Source organism: Miscanthus floridulus, chromosome 3 (genome assembly GCF_019320115.1).
Source record: "Miscanthus floridulus cultivar M001 chromosome 3, ASM1932011v1, whole genome shotgun sequence".
Taxonomy (NCBI): domain Eukaryota; kingdom Viridiplantae; phylum Streptophyta; class Magnoliopsida; order Poales; family Poaceae; genus Miscanthus; species Miscanthus floridulus.
The window spans coordinates 41,235,068-41,255,772 of record NC_089582.1 but is presented as its reverse complement, the minus strand read 5'-3'; positions in this window follow the sequence as shown (position 1 = coordinate 41,255,772).

Genomic DNA, 20,705 nt, shown 5'->3' with positions numbered 1-20,705 from the left:
TGGCCGATACCAGAAAGGTATCGCTGCTTGTGTGAAAATAGACTCAGAAGAGTAAAAGCCGGTACAATGTGTATCATCCATGGGGGAAAAGCAAGCATAAAAAAAGTAATGTGCATGGTGCCAAGACAGGAAAATTATCTGCTAAATATCACCTATTACAAACTACGGGCTGAGGAAAACCTTGCCTACTATGTCATCGGCCAAGGTATTAAAAGCTACAGAATTGGCGGCACTCATGAAATCCTCAACCAAGCGCTCCTGCTCCCCAGGGTATGCTATGTCTGGAAAACCATGGGGAAGAAGCTAAAGATTTTGGCCTGAACGGGCTTGGGCGACAGCCAACGCTGTGGCAGCGCTATGACAAATGCCCGGGAGAGCAACCTCCCTGACACGATTTGGGATGTCATGCAAACGAACCACCGGAACAGCGCCCCTTGCATTGACAAATCCCGCCGCATGATCCATAGCTGATCGAAGGCTCTCTAGTTGGGCGGATAGATCTAAAAGATTCAAAGGGGAGGTGATCAGAGTCTCAGAGACAAAATTGAAAAGAAGCAGAGGTTATGACAAGTATCTCACCCACAATTCTGGCCTCGGCCTTGGCCAACCTATCCTCCACCGAATCGACCGCAGGAGGTGATTGGCATCGAACCATGGCTAGGGCTGACTCTGCGAGGGATAAACACTCAGCGAGACTTTGGCCATGTCGATCAATGGAGGCAAGCAGATTGTCATTATCAATTCGCCTCATCTAATGGCAAGGGGGCTGGCGGCAAGCCGTCGATGAGGAAGGCCCTGAAGGCCGAATGGAGTCGGCCCTATTCCCTGAGGTAGCGGAGGCATCATGGGATATACCCTCCTGACGATGAAGGCGCTAACACGATGATGCAGACCCAATGAAGACCTTCTTAGGAAACCTCTTGCTGTTCTCCATGATCTCTAACCTACGGAAAAGCGGGAACTATGCTAAGGGTGCAGAAGGTTTGAGGCAAAGTGAGTTATCCTTAGATCAACTACCGAGGCCCGTTTATATGGCCCAGGAAGGCGAGAAGATAGATTTCGCTAGGGATGTGAGGTTGGAATCAGAAATAGAAGCGGAACGGCACTCCGGAAGTTCAGGAGACGGATAACGAAGAATTAACAGATTCAGACTTATTGCTTCCTCAAATTACAAAAGATCTGAAAAAGATTCGGAGATTTTACCAGAGATCAGCCTATCTAATTTATTTTGGATTGAAGGGAGTCTGGGCCCCAACAAGGCTAAAGTCCATCGCGAGGCGAGTTGATGTTGGCCCATTACTAACATTATGCCCAAGGAGAGAGGAAATCGCCTGCCTAAACATAAATTCAACCGATTTTTCGATAAATCAGAAAACTATGGGGAAGAAGCCTGTGGCTTTCCCAGTGGGCATTCAGTGGAGTAAACAAGGGGAAGGTGTCCACACATTTTAGCCCTTGCAAACACTAGGATAGCTTTGCGAGCATGGAGAGAAGACTCAGGTGATATCACAAGAATTCTCCTAACTGCAATAGTTGATCCTCTTGCTCGACAGGACGCTAGAATGAGCGACACAATCGCCCTATGCACAAGAATTCTCCTAACCGCTCAAGATCTACATAGCAAAAGGACAAACCACGGAGGATCCAGCGGGATTGAAAACACCTGAGGAGGCAGATAGAAGTGGAACATGGCTGAATCATTGAGTTTGCTCTCACCAAGGTCGGATAGCCATTTTTATAGCCGGCTTCGAAGGATGAATCCAAAACGCCCATGAAGCAATAATGCTCTAAAAAAGTTTTGAAGCATGGGCTCATGAGTTGATATGGACGATGATGAATAGTAGACCCCATATCAAGAGTCCTTGCCCGTGGCTACGGGCCTATTGGGAGCACGGACATGGTAATTTTGGAACAAAATTTCTTTTGTCCCAGAATTTGGGGGCATGTGTTTACACCAAAATTTGGAAGGAGAGTCACAGGGACCCAGAAGCTCCCAGGATCGTATCATCAAGGGATCAGTTGTGGGTGGATCAGAAACAGTTGATTCAAATGCAAAATCTTGGAAACAACTTTCTTCGGACAGCGCCAGCAGATAACGACAGAGGCTACGCTCGACGCCAGGATGAAAACATGTTGGACTCTACAAAAAGAGAAAGATTAGAGTCTAAGTTATCTTAAATTAGGAATGTTTTCATTTTTATGCCAAAGGTTGTAACAAATCGTGCTCGAGTAGGATTCATGTTTAGGCTCCGGGTATAAATACCAAACCTCGGCTATTGTAAAAATCAATCAATCAATCAAATACAAGTCAATCACTTTTTTTGGCTCCGACCACCCCTTAGGAGTAGGAGTAGAGTAGATCTTGGTGAGTTCTTCGGCAAGTATGGCTGCCTCAATCCGGTCGACCTCCACTGCTTGTTGTAAGTACTATCATGGTTTATACCTCTGTTCATATGGCTGCATCGATCCGGTCGACCCTCACTGTGGCTCTGGTATAAGCTAGTTATTGACTCTTGCCTAATTCAAGTATGGCATGTGTGATTCTGCCTCACACCCCACTGCTTGAATTGGATCAAGGTCAAGTTATCGGCTCTATCTTAGAGTGGCAGTCTTTGGTAGATTCATTAAGTTACCGATATTGCTTATTGCTTTCATTGTTTATCTAATTACAGCAATATCACTCTATCCGATTGAGATTGATCAGGATCGGCCTTATATCTTGTTTCACTCATCGTTTGCTAATCTAGAACTAATCTAATCTACATCTTAAGCCATGAGTTATGTTTTTATCGGCTGTTTTGCGTCAATCTTAATCGTGCATAGCGTGCAGTTAAGGCATGTTCGATCTTGAGTAGATCTATCGGTTAGCGAGAGCCGTTTCGTGGCCCATCATCATGGCCTATGGGATTCTGCCTCTCACCCCACTGTTGGCACCATGGAGTGGGGATAGTTAGTTGATAGACCCGTTCCTGAGAAGACATGACTTTAACTGTGCGATATGGCTGAATTGGCTATTTAGCCGATATCGAATGCTTTCACGAACAGTTCACATCAAGAGATCATTGAAGTAGAGATAAGTTGAAAGATGTGTTAGCCCCATGATCTTGTTATTGTATTATGACCTGCATGATTCTGCCTCATGCCCCACTAATATTAGTAAAGACTTAGGGTCGTTGAGTCTATTGTTGTTTCTACGGCCTACATGATTCTGCCTCATGCCCCACTGGTCATGGCGATAGATGAGATCTAATATGTTCATTAGATTTATCTTTATTAAATGATTAAGTGATGTTGAATTGTTTCTTTATATAAAAAGGAGTTTGGTTACTCATAATCATTGGCTCAGTATGGATCGATCATCATTGATATCTTATTGCCATTGATTAATATTCGTTTAAATGATGTTTATCCTGAATGATAACCGATTCTCTTCACACGACCCCATGAGCTCTAACTGACTTATTCTCATGAATATACTGAAATCGGCTATTAGCCAATTTCCTTTCATATCGGCTCTCACAGCCGTACATTCGGGACTCTCCGGCAACATCGGCAAGTTTTGCCCTTAATTACTGATGAACTTTCTCTCCTTGTCAATTGTAGGGTCAAATTGACTGGCATGCCTCGAGAGGATTGCATAGGATCGACCACCCCTGCATTGAAGCTAGGCGGATCTTCTCTATCGAGCGGACCCTTCCGGCTTGCTGCGTGTGTCCTCGGCACGGAATGAAATTCTGTGTTGATAGCAGCATAAGTTGTAGCCCATTATGTAGCTATAGAAAAGTAGTTGCACTAGAATTCAGTGGCTGCCTATGACAACACATATAGATAACAACATTGTAGCAGTCAGTTGTTCAAAGTTAGGCTAGTACTAGAATAGAACATTTGATGTTTTCAAGTCTAGAGGAAGTGTTCAACATCTACAGTTCAGCTAACTTCAGTCTAGTACAAGTGTTCGGCAAACATGAGGGATGATAGAACACTCATAGAGGTATGGATCAACACATGTAATTAGATCAGGGACAGAACATCTAAATTCATTTACAGGCAAACCAAAAGATTGAAGTGTTCAACATCTACATATCTATATTTCTTTAGTGATCTTTTAGAGATCAGATCACTAAAGAAATTCCATGTTAGAAGAATCTAGACTAAGCTAGCAGTGAAGAAATTTCATTTACTAGTTCCACAATACACAGACTAAGCAGAGAGCACACATCAAGCACAACTAAGCAGAGAGAACACAACAAGATAAGATCCAAGCAAGCATAAACTAAGATATTTCCATTCAGCGAGACAACCAACCATCAATCAATTAACTAGAAAAGAACAAAGAAAAGCGGGAAAGAAGACTGTACCTACGGCGGCAAGCTTGGCGTGGTGGTGGGGGCATGAAACGGTTGTGTCCAAGCAGGCGAAGACCTCACTTGGTGGTGGTAGTGCCTTGGCGCTGGCGCTGGTGACTAGCAGCAGCAGCCCTAGCCCCAGTAGGTACCAGCAGGCAAAGGCCTCGAGGAGGTTGGTGAGGAGGCCACCATCAGGAGTGCTTGAGGAGGGGATCCTGGACCACCACCGGCCACCAGTAGCCACCGGTAGACTTGACGAGCGCCTCCTTGCCACGAATGCTTGGACAGCGGGCGGATGCGGCTGTGGTGGAACCCTAGAATGCGGGGAGCGGACAAGGGCGAAGAGGGCAGAGGCACGAAGATGCGGCGGTGGTAGGGGTGGGGAGCGGACAGTAGAACCCTAGGATGCAAGAAGTTGGATGTGAATGGACTTGGGGAATGCGGGCTAAAGGATAAGAAATTTGAAAAAAAAGGTGGGCAAAAGGAAATTTCTTACTATAGACGCGTGTGGCAAAGACACGTCTGTAGCAATAAAAAAGGTCCCGCATGCCAGAAGGGCCCTACCTATCAGAGTCGTGCCTCCCCCTAAATATGCCTCCCCTATCTCTATCCCTATCACGCATACCTCCCCTGTCTCTGTCCCTCTCCGGCCAATAGGTGAGCGTTGCGGCAGCAGCAGCGGTAGAGTCAAGCTCTCTCTCCGATTCTATCTCTCTGCCTCACTCTCTGTCTCCGCCTCCCTCTCTCTCCACCTCACTCTCTGTCTTTGCCTCCCTCTATCTCCACCTCTACCACTAAAAGGCCGGTGAGTTAGGGTTGTGGTGACCATCGCCGGGGCGCCGGAGTTGGCTAATTTGATGGCGGAGTCAAGCTTGCATTTGTCTTGGGGTCCACTTCAACCGGCCATGGTGGCAGTGCCTACGATGGCCTTGGCCTGCCAGTGCCGTACCGCATATAGCCTCTGGCCCATCAACCACCGGTGGAATGCTAGTGCCAGCTAAAGGTATGTAGGTGGATCTCGTGGAGTGACAGCCAACCAAGCTGTAGATACTATAGATGTAGGTTTGCTAGGGTAAGTCTCGCTCCCCAATTTGCTTTTTTGATTAAATCTCCTATTTGCTTCAAATATGATGCTTTTTTGATGTTGCAGATGACAAAAAATTATGGCTTCTATCGTTGGATCGATGAGGAATCATTTGAATTCATGAAGGAGTTGCTGTGGGACCTGCGGGGTGCTGTGTGGAGTTTGAAGAGGGAGAGAAATTAGGCTATTGTTGAAGACCAAGACAGTGAAATGCAGCATGGTTAGGAGGTTCACAAGATGAACTAGTTCCTACAAAAGGAGCTCCTAAAGAAAGATTCAGAGCTTGAAGCTAAAGAGAGGGAGTTGCAGAGTGAGATGGTGAAGAAGGTTGAGGAGTTGGAAGCAAAGGACAAGGAGCTGGAAGCATTGCAAGCATGGTTGAGGAAGAATAATGGATGCAGTAATTTCTATGTATGTTTGTGTATTTTTGTTTCGAGCATGTTGTTTACCATTGTGTGTAATGTTAGGATGGCATGATGGCCTCCAAATCTATGGTTGATAATTGCTAATGAATGTAATGTTCTGTGGAACCTCTTCATTTGCTATGTGTAATATGAAGATGATAATGTCCTATTGCTAATTAATGTAATGTTATGTAGAACCTCTTACTTTATTCACAAAAGATGATGATCCTATTAATGTTAATGATGTTGGAAAGAGTTTGCATCAAACTGCAACACGAATGAACCATGCATCAGATTGCAATTTGAATGCATTTATTCACACTAGAATTTCTGCTATAGATGTGTGTTCTTAAAAACCGTCTATACTAATTGATTACTACAGACCCATGTAGGTTAGACACGTCTGTAGTAAATACTTAGTACAGACGCGTGTTCCCAAGACACGTCTATAGTAATTTAAAAAAAGCCGCAAAAAATTGTGTCCCACCTAGGGATCGAACTTGAGACATATAGAGCCAGAAGTAAGTGTGTTTCCATTTTGCTAAGTAAGGAGTTCGAACAAGAAGTGGTTTTAATTGGTAAAATAGGGTCCGTGTCAATTAAATTGATTGAAGATTGATGAACAAGTGTGATTTCACTTTTTAATCTCTGGCTAAAACTTGTAACTAGTCTTTCTCCCTCATACTAACTTCAAATTTGATGATTTTTCCCCTAAAATTTTGTAAAATCATGCTCTACCCATTTATTATGTTCTTGCAGCTATTATTTTTTATCATATTTTCATGTCATTGTGTTTTATCAATTCAAAATTTGAATTTTAAGAAATGGTAACTTCAAACAACATTTTGAAGTAGTAAATGAATTCACCTAAAAAAGTCATCAACAACAAAGTTGTACAATTGATCAAGATCTACAACTTTTATTTTGGCCATTTCTTCATCCGAGAAAGTGGTAGTAACATAGGAGAGATATGTAAAATTTGTGAACAATATTACTATCACTTTCTCGAATGAACAAATGACCAAAATAAAAGTTGTACATCTTGATGAGTTGTACAACTTTCATGTTCATGTGTTTTTTATATGAAATCATTTGGTATTTCAAAATGTTGTTTGAATTTGCCATTTCTTGGAATTCAAAATTTGAATAGTTCAAATAGAGTCACATGAAAAGATGACCAAAATAAAGTTGTAGATCTTGATGATCTCTACAACTTTCATGTTCATGACTTTTTCATCTGAAATCATTTGGCGTTTCAAAATCTTGTTTGAAGTTCCCATTTTTTGAAATTCAAATTTTGAATTATTAAAACAAAGTCACATGAAAAGTTTTCCAAAACAAAAGTTGTAGATCTTGATGAGTTCTACAACTTTGATGTTTACACATTTCCATTTTAGATCATTTACTGTACTAAAATTCTATTCAAAGATTTGAAATTGAATTTATCAATTTAACTACTACAGGCGCGTGTAGTAAAGGCGCGTCTGGAGTGTTTGTTACTTCTGACATGTGTAGTAAAGACGCATCTGTACTAGTGCATCCCTTCAGATTCAGATCTGAACTGGCGCGTCCCTCCATTAATAACTACTGCCACCCCGCCGCCCACTACTCACACTTGCCCTTCCCCTCGCTCACATCGCCACCCTCACACTCCACGCGCTGCGCATCCGTTCGTCTCCGTCGCCACCGCTGCCCTCCATCCCTCTCGTCTCCTCTCCACCAACACTGCCATTGGAGATGACGAGGCTCGAGAGGCACCACTGTCGAAGGGACCTAGGGACTGGGCGGTTCGTCCCTTCCTCCATGGCCGCGCCCTCGTCACCAGTGGCGGTGAAGGTGGAGGTGGAGGACATCCCAGTGCGCCCGCCGAGGTTCAAGAAGAGGTGTGGGACGGCTTCTGGGAAGAAGGTCGTGTCCGCCTGATCAGAGGCGGTGAAGAAGAAGGGCATGCACTCTTCCTCGTCGGCGATGAGTTCAGTGGCGGTGAAGCTGGCGGAGGTGAGGAGGAAGGAGAAGGAGCCGGCGAGGAGGAAGGAGAAGGAGCCAGCAGTCATGCTAGAGGTGGGCATCTCATCGGATAGTGAACCACTGGTGGGAAAGTGCAGCCACTGTTTCGACGGCTATGGGAAGACATGCCGTCGTTGGAGGCGCACCGGCTTCAAGTCCACGGTTCAAGCTCCAACCCTGGCGAGGTAAGCTCCAACCATGGCCTGCTTATTTAGGGTTTGAATCCCCATTCATGATCAATGCTTGACATGATATGCTTCCCTCTATATGCCTGTGTTTGTGTTTAAATTAGTTTTAGTTAACTAAAAGTTAGTATTTGGCATGATATGTTTCCTGCATTTTCTATTTCAGCATTGTCATACCATTCTCTGATGCATCCTTCATCACTAAAGGCTATTTACATTTGTTAGCAATTTCTAGTGTGACCTATGTTTGCACATGCTATCTGAATGTTTTAGTTAACTAAATGTTAATTCAGGCTTCAGTTATCTTATTCTAGAGTGTGAATAGATCACTGCTTTTAGTGTGAATAGAGCATTGTCAGTTACAACTGCATGTGTACCCTATATGGCCGTGTACAGGCTGGACTGCTGGAGTGTGAATTTTGTCAGTTTAGAAAATAGCCTATGTATATATATGCCTATGTTTGTGTTTAAATTTGTTTGAATTTGTTTTAGTTAACTGTAAGTTAGTGTTTGGCATATGTTTCCTGCATTTTGATGAGGAATTGCTGGTTGTTGGTTGAGCGATGCTCTCGTGGTCATTGTGGGGCTAGAATTGTGTTTGGTGGGACTGGAATTGTGTTTGGTTGATAAGTGAACTTGCCTGAGTCAATTGTAACTGTACTTGAGAATTTAATCAAAGTTATCAGTGTTTCATGTTTACTGAACACTTTTAGAAAAAATAGTTTAGGCTTGAGTTATCTTAGTTCAAAAAATAGCATTGTCAAGAATTTACTATCTTCAATTTTCAACAGTCTAACATATGAACCTTCAGTTAAGTAGAATGTGCTATCTGTCAAGCTTTGCAACAACAGTAATCAGTTTTAGTTTTAGTTTTAGTTTCAGACTTTCACTTTCATTTTTGTTTCAGCGCATGGCTACTGTCGGTGCAAAAACGTGTCGATGCGCCTGGCACACAGCAAGCCAAAATGATATGGAGATCTATCTGGCTTCAACGCAGGACCAGTCGATCCTACAAATTTTTAAGGGCGTGCTAGTCAATTTGACCTGTAATTGACAAGGAGAGAAAGTTTATCAGTAATTTAGGGTGAAACATACCGATTTTGCCCAGACAGTTCCAAGTATGCTGCTTTGGGAGCAGCGAGACGAGAAAATCGACTAAATAGCTGATACGAGAAGAAATCGGCTGTTAAGAATTGTAACGCTCGTGGGTCATGATTGATTTTATAGTAATGAATACAATGCATCTAGTTCTAATGATCCTTTCCCTTAAGCTATTAACATGTATGCATCAAAGATGCATCACTGGCTATATCAGATTTGATCAATACGTGGTGTAGAACTAATGAATTTGGTGAAAAGGGATATGCCACGCAAAGAATCAACTGTTTGATATAGACAGATCTATGAACCATCTAGATCTAACCTATTATGGTCATGAGCGGCCTTGGAACCCTTACAGAATAGATGATCACTAATGGTTAATGATGATGAACACAAATGATACTGTTGATGAAGATGTTCACTAATGGTTACTGTTTATGCTATTCATTATTCATGTTTACCTGATCATGTGTTTATGGGCTTGTGATAAACTTGTTGCTACTTAATTGCTAAAATCATGACTCATTAAAAGCTAATCACAGTTGAACCAGTGTCAGCCTTTTGAGCCTCATGAACCCCATGTTATATTTGTTGAGTACGACATGTACTTACGCTTGCTTTACTTTTTAAATCTTTGGAAAAATCCCGGATGGATACCAGATTGCTAGAGTTTAGAGAAATTAGGCTTGTGATCAACCACTCAGTTGCCCCTGTGGAATTAGAGTCTTTACCCGAAGAACGGAGTTGTCTTTCCACTATTTGTTATCTAAGGTTATGTCCTTTATACTAAGTATGTTATATATTAAGCATTGTCTATTGATATTATCTTTATTTGTAGCTATATGTGAGATTTGACTTTCTAGGCTCACATATGGTGTGTATCTGGTTTTGTCCTTAAAACCGGGTGCTACAGAAATCTTCCCAACAACTACAACAACAACAAAGCCTTTAAGTCCCAAACAAGTTGGGGTAGGCTAGAGTTGAAACCCAGCAGAAGCAATCAAGGTTCAAGCACGTGAATAGCTATTTTCCAAGCACTCCTATCTAAGGCTAAGTCTTTGGGTATATTCCATCCTTTCAAGTCTCCTATTATTGCCTCTACCCAAGTCAACTTCGGTCTTCCTCTGCCTCTCTTCACGTTACTATCCTGGCTTAGGATTTCACTACGCACCAGTGCCTCTGGAGATCTCCATTGGACATGTCCAAACCATCTCAACTGGTGTTGGAAAAGCTTTTCGTCAATTGGTGCTACCCCTAATATATCATGTATATCATCGTTCCAAACTCGACCCCTTCTAGTATGACCGCAAATCCAATGCAACATACGCATTTCTGCGACACTTATCTATTGAACATGTCATCTTTTCGTAGGCCAACATTCTACACCATACAACATAGCAGGTCTAATCGTCGTCCTATAAAACTTGCCTTTTAGCTTGTGTGGTACCCTTTTGTCACATAGGACACCAGATGCTTGGCACCACTTCATCCACCCTGCTTTGATTCTATGGCTAACATCTTCATCAATATCCTCATCTCTCTATAGCATTGATCCTAAATATCGAAAGGTATCCTTCCTAGGCACTACTTGACCTTCCAAACTAATATCTTCCTCCTCTCGAGTAGTAGTGCCGAAGTCACATCTGATATACTCAGTTTTAGTTCTACTAAGTCTAAAACCTTTGGACTCCAAAGTCTCCCGCCATAACTCCAGTTTCTGATTCACTCCTATCCGGCTTTCATCAACTAGCACTACATCATCCGCGAATAGCATACACCAAGGGATGTCCCCTTGTATGTCCCTTGTGACCACATCCATCACTAAGGCAAATAGATAAGGGCTCAAAGCTGACCCTTGATGTAGTCCTATCCTAATCGGGAAGTCATCCGTGTCTCCATCACTTGTTCGAATACTAGTCACAACATTGTTGTGCATGTCCTTAATGAGCCTGACATACTTCATTGGGAGTACGAGCTAAGGCGAGTGGCCTAACTATGTGTGGCCCCCTCATCCCCTCCAACCATGTGTGGCCCTACCATCCTTCAATGCAAGGCAGTGCATGGCCCCACTACACACCTCCATGCAGACGTGGCCCAGTCTCCTCCCAGCTAAGGCGAGTGGCCTAACTACCCGGGACGGTGGCTCCAACCCGGACCTATGCAAGGGCCAAGTGGGCATGGACGGCAGGTGAGGGCATGCATGAAAGCACAGGGGCTTGGTGAGCATGGAACATAGCAGGTGCAAACCCATTTTTTCACAAAATATTCGTCTTTCCCCACTAGTTTGAAACTAGCAGTGATGAAGTTCTTCATGACCACTAACTTTCACTGTTGAGGCATGAAACCAGCAGTGAAAATGGTGTGGGGGTACAACCCCAGATACCCACGGCAGACCACATGGGCTGCGCCCCTAGGGGCGGCCCAGCCCATAAGACATAGCCTTGCAGGGCACGACTCTACTCGGCGCCTTCCGCAAGACATGGGGAAGATATCCTAAAGATGCTACCATGATTTGTTAGGATACGTATGATCCCATGATGCTTATAATCTATTATTACTTTTCGGTTATCTCTCAGATCTAACCAACTTGTAACCCTGTCCCCTGGACTATATAAGGCAGGCAGGGACCCCCTCCAAAATCACGACATATCATACGATAGATAATACAAACCAACAGACCACAGGAGTAAGGTATTACATCATACTGATGGCCTGAACCTGTATAACTCGTGTGTCTCTATTGCCTTCTTGTTCTTGATCACGCGCTCCTCTACCGATCAATCTACCTTCGTGGCATGCCCCTCGGAGGACTGCTGATGATATTCTATCGATAGTTGGCGCGCCAGGTAGGGGTGCGCGTGCTGTTTCCTTATCGAACAAGATGGCTTTTTCCACAGGCTCTTCGTCCCTCCCGTAGCCCGACCAGATCTTCACGGTCGGATCCATCTCATGGGTCATCAACACTGATAGAGTCGGAGAGCTCCTTGAGCCGGTATAGATCTGTTCTACGCCGACCACCCCCGCTCCTGCGACTACAGATCTGATCTTAGAACCACTTCCGAGGTCGCCTTCATCGACAACTCGCCGCCCGCTTCCTCGCTACTAGAGGAGGTAGATCAACAACGATGATCTGATCATATCCATCGATTGGGTCGATCTGAAGCTCGCCGATTGCCTCTCCATTGCCGAATCAGCTCTGGACACTATGGTTTAGTGCCGACCACCCTGCCGTACGCATCTATCGGAAGCCGCTCGGCAAACTCCGGGGGTTATGGTCCTGCCCTACGGGCTCGACAACACCGCCGCTACATACCAACATGCCCTGAGGGACAAACTCGCCAACCAGGTAGGGGATATCCATCCTCTTGCCGACCAGATCGCCGATCAGCTCCCACCAATAGTCAACATGCTGCATGCAAGCCGAGGCCCTAAAGCATCCCTCCAAACCATCCTAGAGGAGAATCTGGACTTCGAGTCCCAGGGCTCCACCGAGACCCTCGCTGAAACCTTCACCAAGCAACCCCCTCTCCCGCCTTTCTGGGGTGGCGCGATCTTCAATGTCAGCATCGACAGCCCCCCAGAACGGCGAAACCGATGAGGAATGCGCCGCTCGTGAAAACATGAACATCAACCGTGCATAGCACCGCGAAAATGAGCGTGCCCTTGCGATGGCCGAGGCTGCTCGTGACAACCAATTCGACTCACAAGGAAGGCCACTCCATCGCAACCTCGACGAAGATTTTCTCCGCATTGACGGTCATGACGTCTTCAAGACTCCAAGCACCAATCTGGCGGTGGCCGCCTGTTGATGCAAAAGTGATCTGCAAACACAAAGGGCTAATACCCGAATCGATATCCAAAGCGTGCCAGTCGATTTGACCTGCTAATCGACAAGGATGAAGACACGAACACTTTGGTCCTGACAACAGCGATACGCCCGGAAGTCACGGCCAAGAGGTGCTCACACGGAACTCGAGAATCGTCGAAGGTCGCACTGAAGCGATACAGCTCGCCGAATCAATGAGAACTCGTAAAAAGGAAAAATATGCAAATTGACGAAGTCGCCGAAAAGTAAGTAGATGCACATAGGAGTAAAAAGTTGGTTTTGATATTGATTGATATTGTCTATTACATTGCCCCTTACTCCATATTTATACCCTGATCTAAAGAGACACAACCAAACACAACTAGGACACCAATCCCATATCTAAGGAAACACGTGACTCTTACACGAATCATAACCTAACAAATATAGAAAAGGAAATCAACTCCTATCTACTTCCCTGTCCGCCTCAATTACGATGGAAATCTCACTGTCCTCCTTCCCATCGGCATATTCCCTGCTTCGTCGGCAGTAGTCTTCAAGTCTTCCTTCATCGGCATACTCCCTGTTTCATCGGCAGTAGTCTTTAAGTCTTCCTTCATCGGCATACTCCCTGTTTCATCGGCAGTAGTCTTTAAGTCTTCCTTCATCGGCATACTCCCTGTTTCATTGGCAGTAGTCGTCAAGTCTTCCTTTATCGGCATACTCCCTGTTTCATCGGCAACAACTCCTCCAACCTCATCGGCAACGCCCGAGTCCAAATCAACCTTTCCATCGATCATCACCAACTATCGGCAACCATTTTTACAAACTGGCTCTCATTGGCTATCAAAGTATTCAATAACTTTCCCCTTGCCGATTGGTCCACTCCGATTATTTTGACACGTGCAAAAAACGGTGTCAACACATGCCCCCCAATTTCGGAGTATAAAACCATTAATGCTCCGAAATTTTCTCCAGATAACGCTTGCCTTTGCCCAATTACCGTAACTCATTCCCCAAGCCAAAACTTGATTTGTTATCAAATCCAATCAAATCTAATCTTGATCCACGCACTTCAGTAAATATCGCACAATCGCCAACCACTCTTGCCTTGATTGAGATACCAAAACAACAACCCATCGGCAAGATCTTAACATGATAATGCTGCCATTTTAAGAATTAAAATATCATGTATCAATATCCCTTCCAAGTCATGATTACTTGTTATCAACTCATCTGTACAATCCCCTGATTATCGCGCGAATAGTTACCATATCCCCCTGCACCGCCTTGACCTATATGCGCGCGTCATAGAGATAAGTCCAAAATACCCTTATTCTGGCCGGCTTATAAATAGATTTCTCCGGAACCCTCATTCTCTATCTTCAGCCTCCAATCCCTGGCATTCTCTCTCTCCGGCGGCGACTCCGACGAACAACCGCGCGACCTCAACCAACAAGAACCCTTCTCCGGCGCTAACTTCAAGTTCTCGGCTCGTATCTCCACCTTCCTCAAGACAATGGCCATCAACCTCGACGTCCCCGCGGTTCGCTCCACTTCCACTACCTTTTACTTTGATCTTTTTGCAAATTTATTCAGTTGGTGATTTTTCCTTTCTTCTGTCTTCTGGATAACCTTAGGAACTGCGCAACAAATTAATTATCCCAACCGATCAGCCACACGTCCAATGCCTTGGACCAATGGGCAACCCAGATCCAACCGATCTGATCAACGCAGAGGTTAACAGAATCCCCTTTAGAGCCCAAAATTTCTCTCTGAACTTGTGGAAAGACACATTCCGATCTTGGCCCAAAACCACCAAAGGGTGGAAAGATTGGTATTTGAGGGTTAATAGATCGATGCAAGTATACTGGGCAGAACGAAAGTTAGACCAATGTATCAGGCTCTCTATTGCCGATATGCAGAAAAATGAATCAATGATAATTGCAGCTGCTTATTTCTGGTCAGATACGACCAATACTTTTATGTTTGGACATGGCCCAGCTACCCCTACCCTTGCCGATGTCCACATGCTTACTGGCTTGGACATCTCAACTGCCGATGAAGGCTCCATCTATGGTAGAAAGCCTGAATATAGAGTGAATACCCGTAACATCGGCGGTTGGACAGGATATATTCAAGAATACCAGAAAACCGGGACACCTAGCCAGAGGGAACATGCCACATTCCTGAATATGTGGTTAGAAAAATTTATCTTCTGTGGTCGATCAGTAGGACCAACCAACGCCTTCCTCCCTGCAGCTGAACTTCTGGCTAATGGCGTAAGGTTTCCTCTTGGCCGATACCTTCTGAGCTCCACTTATCATCTTCTTCACCAAGTATCTCAGAAACTTCTGCTTGGCGAACCCATCGGCAACCTGGGAGGCCCGTGGTGGTTCATCAACATGTGGCTGAATGCCCATATGCACAAACGTTTGCAATGGGACTTTTTTGCTCAACAATTCCCACGAGAAATTGCCGAAGATTATGTGCTCGGGGATGATGAATCGGCAACATGCTCACCCCTCAATTTTGGTGAAGCCATAATTGTCCTTCCTGGAACAGAAGCCAACGAAGACCAAATCGGCAGATTCTTTCAAAGCTTCTATAATGGTCTTTCTCGTGATCATAGGGCCTGGGTGCCTTATATCGACGAAGAAAACAGATTCCCCCTTCTTTTCAACTTTGCCGATGACACTCTGAATCAAGATAATGAGCTCATGATGGCTATCATCACTCCCAGGGCAATTCCAGTAAACACATTCGGCAGCGGGAAAAACACCAACATTACATATGAATTTTACAACCCATCGGCAGTATCCCGCCAATTGGCTTTTGGGCAACTGCCAATCAAACTCTGCTTTGCCGATGTGATCAAACCCAGGGAAACAATCACCTGCGGAACAGACTGGAACAAGGTAGTACAACTTTCTCCTGATGCCGATACCACAGATGTTGATATATCCACCTGGACACCAATATCTTTCATCACCGAGTCATACAAGCAATGGTGGCGAGAGTGGAAAGAGCAACTGTTCGCGACTTCTGCTCACACATATCGGCACATGATCGATTCTGAATATGCCATCCCTGACGACGCGGTAAGTTTCTTTGAACTCCCTTCTGCTTTTCCTTTCATTTATCAATAACTGACTCCCTTGTAACAGGTTAACCACCCAGCACCATCGGTGAGCAAAAGTGGGAAACCCTTCAATCTTCGGCCTATTTCCCCAACATCGCCGATCGGCTACAACGCTCCCACCTTAGCCGCTTTGACCCACCAGAAGATTCGTACCAAGACCATCACTTCTAAGTCCAAATTGGCTATATCCAGGGCTACTCCATCGGCCGCTGCTACAACCTTGGTCAAAGCCTTTAAGGTAACAACCTTGTTTATTTTCACTTATGCCAATCACAAACTATATTAACCTTAATCATCAGGGGGTAAGAGCTGCTACTGGATCATCATCGGCAATTCCGCCGATATCAAGCACCACTCCTTTAGAGGTAGCTTCTTGACTTTACATTTTATCTGTTAAATATCATATCTCACACTTGTTTTACAGCAACAATTGGGTACATCGGCAAACGTACCAGATGCCCAAGCTTCACAACCAACAAGTGTCGATGCCCCCCAGCCAATCGTTGCCGATGTCCAAGCAAAGCGCAAAGCTTCAACAGATACTGAAGCACAGCCAAAACGACAAAGGTCTATGCCGATCCCTACATCTGCCCCAATGTCATCGGTCATCATACCTCAAGAGCCTACCACCGATGAAGTCACAGAGGATATCCCATCGGCAAGCTCAGCCGATCCACACGACATACTCCAGGTTGCTTCCTCCAGTCAAGCACAGGAAATTGCCTTGAAACAGGTAAACCGATCAACCTATCTGATTTTACAATACTCATACTTACCCCTGATTGATCTCCTTGTCTTTCTTTCAGGAACAAGATTCCCCGAACAGCCTATTTTCCTTTGCCATTGACATTTCTGACGACGATGGAGAGGAGACAAGTTCTTCCCTTGTACTGGGAACAATATCGGCAGAAACTAAATCCAAGTTGGAAACCCTCCTGAACTTGCTACAGCAAAGTACCGTCCAACTGGTAGATGACTCGGACCCCGCAAAGGCAATTTTCAAAACAATTCGTGGCCAGGTCCCTGCCGATGTTGAAGAAATACTCTTCCCAGCAGCTCACTTAGAAAGCCGTCAACTGCAATATCAACGGGCTGCTCAGCGCATTGCCGATAGAGCAGCTCAAGCTCAACTTAAAGGAGAGATGCTACAACTGAAACAAGTCGCTGATGAGAAGCACAAGGGCATCGTCAACTTGCAGACTTCGGGTGCTGCACTTAAGCAGAAAATCTTGGATCTATCGGCAAGGAAGGCAGCTCTATTGGCTGAATTGAAAGAAATTGATGCAGCCTTAACTCATGCTCAACAAGAAGAAAGCCAGCTACCCAATGTCGTCAAAGCCCTTCAGCAAGAAAGAGATATCCAAGCTCGCAAAGCTTTAGCCATGAAGAAGAAACTCAAGCCTGTGGAGGGTGCTGCCGATGACGATATCAAAGAAATGGAAGAAGCCGACCAGATTCGCCTGCGTGCGATATTAGCTATCCAATCCTTGCTGAACGTGTAATCTTATTTATTGTATCGGCACTTTATGAGACATTGATACCCTTGCATAATTCTTAGCCGATAGTACTGTTATCGGCACTTATACTTTTATGCATCTGTCCAGATACTAGGGTAATATTTCTTTAAATATTTTCCATTTAACGCTCTGGGAAACACAACCCCTTCGAGGGTTTCTAAAATATATGCATTACCAGGAATAGACTGATTTATCCGATATGGACCTTCCCAATTAGGAGACCACTTTCCAAACTTTGAACTTTTAGTCCCAATCGGTAAAATCAATTTCCAAACCAGATCTCCATCGGCAAACTCTTTTACTTTCACCTTCTTGTCATACCATCTAGCTACTCTTTTCTTATTTTCTTCAATACTAACTAAAGCCCTTAACCGATGACCCGCCACATCTTCCAACTCATCTTTCATAAGAGTATTATACTCATCGGCTGTTAGCTGATTTTGAGAACGTATTCGTCTAGAGCCAACCTTAATTTCCCAAGGCAACACTGCATCGTGTCCATATACTAACTGATAAGGCGTTACTTTGGTTGCACCATGGCATGACATCCGATATGACCACAAGGCTTCATTTAATACTGTATGCCACCTCCTAGGATTTTCTTCAATTTTGCGCTTAATGAGTTTGATGATCCCTTTGTTAGAAGCCTCAGCTTGACCATTAGCTTGAGCATAATATGGAGAAGAATTTAAAATTTTAATTCCCATACCTACAGCAAACTCATCAAATTCTCCTGATGTAAACATAGTACCCTGATCGGTAGTGATAGTCTGAGGAATACCAAATCGGTAAACAATATGCTCTTTCACAAAATCAATCATATTGACCGATGTCACCTTCTTTAAAGGGATTGCCTCAACCCACTTTGTGAAATAATCGGTAGCAACCAGAATAAATTTATGTCCTTTACTCGATGGCGGATAGATCTGACCAATGAGATCAATAGCCCATCCCCGGAACGGCCATGGTTTGATTATAGGATTCATAGCCGATGCAGGCGCTCTTTGAATATTACCAAACTTTTGACACCCCTGGCATCCCTTAAAATATTTAAAACAATCTTCAAGAATAGTCGGCCAATAGTACCCATTCCTTCTGATCATCCATTTCATCTTGAAAGCCGATTGATGTGCCCCACATACTCCTTCATGAATTTCACCCATCAAGCTTTTCGATTCATCATTGCTAACACATCTGAGTAAAATTCCATCTATAGTTCGATAATATAATTCATCATCGAGGAGCACATATTTGGTAGCTTGGAACCTTATACGTCTCTCAACCTTTCTACATGGATCCTTTAAATAATCGACAATCTCTTTCCTCCAGTCATCGGTATCAACTACCGATGTTAGCACTTCCTGAATAGGCTGATACCCTGAAGCATGCTGAGCTAGTCGATTAGCTTCCCCATTATGCAATCGAGAGATATGTTCAAGACGAAAATCTCTAAATCCTTTCAACAATTGCAAACATCTTTCATAATACGAAATCAAAGCTCCACTTCGGCATTCATAAATTCCAGCTAATTGATTTATAACTAGCATAGAATCGCCAAAGATTTCAACAACATCGGCACGTATCTCCTTCAGCAATTCTAACCCCTTTATCAAGGCTTGGTATTCAGCTTGATTATTTGTCGCTGTAGCAACAATCGGCAACGAAAACTCATACTTCTTTCCTTGAGGTGAAATTAACACAATGCCGATACCCGCTCCTTCACCACATGTGGACCCATCGAAGAAAAGTGTCCAGGGAGCAATCCCCAGAGAATCCACCGTATTACAATGCTGAGTGACAAAATCAGCCATCACTTGCCCTTTAACTGCCTTAGTTGATTTGTAGCGTAGCTCAAATTCTGATAATGCTAAAATCCATTTGCCGATTCTACCACTTAATATCGGCATTGACAGCATATACTTGACCACATCGTCTTTGCATATGACCGTACATTCGGCAGATAACAAATAATGCCTTAATTTAACACAAGAAAAGTATAAGCACAGACACAATTTTTCGATAGCCGAATACCTCGTCTCAGCATCCACTAATCTTCTGCTCAAATAATAAATAACACGTTCTTTCCCTTCAAATTCTTGAATAAGAGCTAAACCGATAACTGCATCATCAGCTGACAAATATAACCTGAAAGGCTTCCCATGTTGAGGTGGAACTAGCACTGGAGGATCTGATAAATATTTCTTAATTTCATCAAGGGCTAATTGCTGTTCAGCTCCCCATACAAATTCTTGATCAGCTTTTAATTTAAGTAGTGGGCTGAAAGCCTTGATCTTACCCGACAGATTAGATATGAATCTTCTAATGAAATTAATCTTACCGATCAAAGATTGCAATTCAGTCTTATTGGCAGGAGCAATCACCTTGTTAATTGCATCAATAGACTTCCTACTGATTTCAATGCCCCGTTGATGCACCATAAAACCCAAGAATTGTCCTGCCGATACACCGAATGCACATTTATTAGGATTCATCTTCAATCCATGCCTCCTTGTGCACTCCAGTATCTTTCGCAGATCGGCTAAATGTGCTGTGATATCTCCAGACTTAATCACTACATCATCAATGTAGATCTCCACTAATGTGCCGATGTACTCATGAAAAATAAAGTTCATAGCCCTTTGATAAGTAGCACCGGCATTTTTCAAACCAAACGTCATGACTATCCACTCGAACAACCCCACATGTCCTGGACATCTGAAAGCAGTCTTGGGAATATCCTCCTCAGCCATGAATATTTGATTGTAACCTGCATTACCATCCATGAAGCTAATAATTTGATGTCCAGCCGCAGCATCAATCAACAAATCAGCAATCGGCATTGGATAGCCATCCATCGGTGTGGCTTTGTTGAGATTCCTGAAATCAATACAAACACGAAGTTTTCCATTTTTCTTATAAACAGGAACCACATTAGAGATCCACTCTGCGTATCGACATTGCCGAATAAACTTTGCTTCAATTAATTTAGTTATTTCGGCCTTAATGTCAGGAAGTACATTAGGGTTGCATCGGCGCACTGGCTACTGATGTGGCCGAAATCCAGATTTGATAGGTAACCGATGTTCAACTATCGATCGGTCTAACCCAGGCATC